Source organism: Pinus tabuliformis, chromosome 4_2, assembly GCF_031772625.1.
Source record: "Pinus tabuliformis cultivar Carrire ecotype Pingquan chromosome 4_2, CPIR1, whole genome shotgun sequence".
Lineage (NCBI taxonomy): Eukaryota > Viridiplantae > Streptophyta > Pinopsida > Pinales > Pinaceae > Pinus > Pinus tabuliformis.
In genome coordinates this window covers 491880495-491884518 of record NC_142304.1, presented here as the reverse complement: position 1 = coordinate 491884518, position 4024 = coordinate 491880495, and positions in this window count along the sequence as shown.

The window sequence follows — 4024 nt, the reverse complement described above, 5'->3', positions numbered from 1 at the left end:
CCAGAATTCGGCCACACATACCAGACACTCTTGGAGGGTCGGCATGTTGCAGATTTTCACCTCCAGGATGCCCTATTATGCCACCTCGGTCACCTTTGTGTTCCTTCAAGCGAGCGTGCCAAGATGATTTGGGAAGCACACTACAGTCGGGCTGCTGGGCATTTCGGGGTCGAGAAAACAGTGGCAGTACTGCAAAATTATTTCTATTGGCCGAATCTTCGACAGGATGTTGGGAAGTACATCCGATCATGTACTGCCTGTGCCATTGCCAAACCGACCATTAAGAAGCACGGCCTCTATACCCCGTTGCCTACCCCTAGTCGACCTTGGGAATCCATCTCCATGGATTACATGTCAGGCCTTCCTTCCACTAAGCATGGAAATGACTGTGTTTTTGTGGTCGTCGACAGGTTCTCGAAGATGGCCATTATGGTGGCCTGCAAGAAGAATATCACAGCAGAAGCCACTGCTAAACTCTTCTTTGAACGAGTGTGGGTGCACTTTGGGATCCCACAGTCTATCATCTCAGATCGGGACAGTCGGTTTCTCAGCACATTTTGGTCCAGTCTCTGGTCAATGCTGGACACCAAACTCACGAAGTCCACAGCCTTCCATCCTCAAACTGATGGCCAGACAGAGGTTGTCAATAGGATGATTGTGCACATTCTGCGCATGTATAACTCAAAGCATCCACGCACATGGGACGAGAGCCTCCCCTATGTTCAGCACAGCTACAACCGAGCTCTTCACAGCTCCACTGGCCATAGCCCTTTTCAGGTGGGTTTGGGATTCCAGCCACTATGCCCCATTGATGTGGCCATGCCACTTGCAGCTACTCACATGAATTCAGCTCATGTCCAGTCCGAAACAGATAAGGCCACCAGCTTCATTGAGCGCATCCAACATATTCGCCAGCAGGTCCATGACATTCTTGAGAAATCAAATGCCAAGTACAAGCAGCGACATGATCAACATCGGGTGCCACACAAGTTTCAGGTGGGCAACAAAGTCTGGTTGCATTTGCAAAAGGAACGCCTTACTGGAGCCTATCGGAAATTGAGACCACTCCGATATGGTCCTTACACCATTACTAAGGCTATGGGAGACAATGCATTTGAGCTCAGCATTCCCCCATTCCTTGGCCTGCACCCAGTGTTCAATGTGGACCGCCTTCGGCCATACTTTCCACCATTGCTAGACACATCCGACATTGCAGAACAGCTCAAACCCACAGAAGTAAATCCAGATTGCATGGAACAAGCTGCAACTGATCGGATCATGGACACACAGATCAAGAACACTCGCCAACAGAATATCCAACTGTATCGAGTTGTCAAAGCAGGCCAACTCCTTCAGCAGGGCAAGTGGCTCACCAGGGAACAAGTTCAGCAGAAGTTTCCTCATCTCATGGAGGAGCTCAACGCAATGGGGACCATTGCTTCCTAAGGGGGGAGGAATGATCCAGGTGGATATTGGTGGCCACCTGCCAAGTCCACCTGGACCCCCACCATTGTCTTTCTCAGCATTTTCAGTTTCCTTAATTGTAGCACAACTTACTATTTTTAGCAGTTTTTCGGGTCCTGAACTTCCGGAGCCGTTTTGAGGCCCTAAACGACGTTTTTTGGGGAATCCGGGGGCAACATGGGTCCATGGAATGGACCATGTTTCCCGTTCCAACAATGATAGTGCTCAGATAGATCTTTCTAATGAGCTATTGTACGCGTCAAACGGAGATCATATGCCAAAGTTACGACCCCGGGAAGTTGATGTACCAATTTACCCCAAACGGGGCCCACAGTTTGGCGTTTCATCTCCTAGGGTTAGGTTTTGGAATGTGAAGGGTTTTCCATTGTTTCTCAACAATAAATAGGCCTTGGAGCCTCATTGTAACACAGTTCAGAGGCATGTAGCCATCACATCTCTTCTCAGAGATAAGCTACCATCGCCCTAGCTGGTTTATTTCCATTTCTGATTGTAAGCATATTTCAGTATTTTCCATTAATGAAATGAAGTATTATTTCCGCTGCATCTTTGTGTATATGGTTATCTCTGTAATTTGTTGCGTTCCTGTTTAAATCCGGATCAGTGGTATCAGAGCGGTCTGCTTTTTATCTGTTTTTATTTGCATGTCCCCAACAAGGTCGAGATATAAGGAGTTAGGGCTTGAACTGGTTGAACCTTTGCAAGACCAGCCTCGCAAATCCCGACGGCCTCCCATGGCGGACGAGAAGAAAGACGAGGGGGCAGGAGATCCCATCAAAATCTTGCTCGAAGAAGCCCTCGAGCGACAACGGAACGCGATGATGGACAACTTTGCCCAGATCCTTCAGCGGCTACCCAGAAGCAACGCATCGGCTTCCAGCAGCTACTCTGGAGACACCACACCCTTTAAGGTACAAGTTAATTTTGAAATCCCCATATTCGAGGGTCAGATAGACGCAGATGCCGTAGATAAATGGTTAAATCTGCTAGAGGGTTATTTTTCTGTTCATGAATTTTCGAGTCGGGAAAAGATTGTTTTTGCTCTTCTCAAAGCTGCCCCCCACGTCAAGGACTAGTGGGAAACCTACTGCGAGCAGAAGGATGAAAGTACTGGCTCACTATTTTCAGCCGCACCCACCTGGGATTCGTTCCGGGATGCCGTCAAGGAGCAGTACTACCCTGTCGGAAGCTATGAGGATGAATACATAAAGTGGACCACGCTGCGGCAGGGAAGGGACCAAGACGTGCCGGAGTTCACCAATATTTTCCATACCCTTCGCACAAAGTTGGGTATCAAGGATTCGGAGCAACATTTGATACTCAAATACCGTGGCTGCCTGCACAAGTACATCTAGGAAGAAATACAAATCCTAAACATCCCCTCGCTCGGCGCAGCATACCGATATGCCGTCAAGGTCGAACAGAAGTTTAAACAAAAGAAGAGAGACTTTGGATCTGCGAATCCAAAGTAGGGGAAAGGTGCCCCTAAACCACAGAACAAAGGACAAAGCCAAGGCGGGACAGCCCAAGACGACCAGCCGAAGCTGCAAGCAAAGAACAGCGCTGCGAAGCCGAGAAAGGACACTGGAAAATGGTGCGAGTTCCATAAGAGCTCCACTCACAACACAAGTGAGTGCCGGGCCAAGCAGTCACTGGTGGTCGAGCTAAAGGTTTCAGAATCAGATGCATGTTCCGACTCTGAGTCAGAACCCGATAAGGGGTATGAAAAAGGGAAGCAGATCATTGATGTGGATCCCAGCGCCACTGTTGCTACCGCAAAGATCCAGAAAAATGAACCCGAAGATCCAGAGGAGGAGGAGCGTCTCTTCCACTCCCAGATGTGGGTAAAGGGCTCCCCGATACAGTTCATTGTTGATAGCGGGAGTCAAAAGAACCTCATTTCGGCAGAGGTCGTGAAGCGGTTGGGCTTACCGACCACAGCACATCCACAACCATACACCATCGGGTGGCTTCACCAAGGACGAGATCTTCGCGTGAGCCAGCAGTGTCGCCTTCCATACAACATCAAGCCCTTCACGGATGAGGTATTGTGTGACATTGCTCCCCTTGAAGTTTGTGATGTATTACTTGGACAACCATCCTTGTGGAAGCGACATGCTGTGTATGAATCAAGGCCCCGTGCTGTTATTATTACATTGGGAAATAAGTTGTTCAGGATACCAGAGGTAGCACCACCTGCCGCCATCTCTTTGATTACTGCAAAACAATGCAGTAAGATCATTTCCAAAACCAGGAAATTTGTTTTCCTGATGATACGCCCTCAAGGAAAGAAGAAGACAGTGGCCGCGGCCTCCAAACGGGGTCCCTCTGCACGACAACTACAGATGGACAAGATTGTGGAGGAGTACGAGGACATCTTCACCTCCCCGGCAGGGGTTCCTCTGCACTGTCAAGTCAAGCAGTCCATCGATCTAACCCCAGGTGCGCCGCTGCCCAATGGACCAATTTATCGGCGCTCCGTTCTGGAGAACGATGAAATCAAGAGGCAGATTCAGGAGCTCCTGCAGAAATGTCACATCCG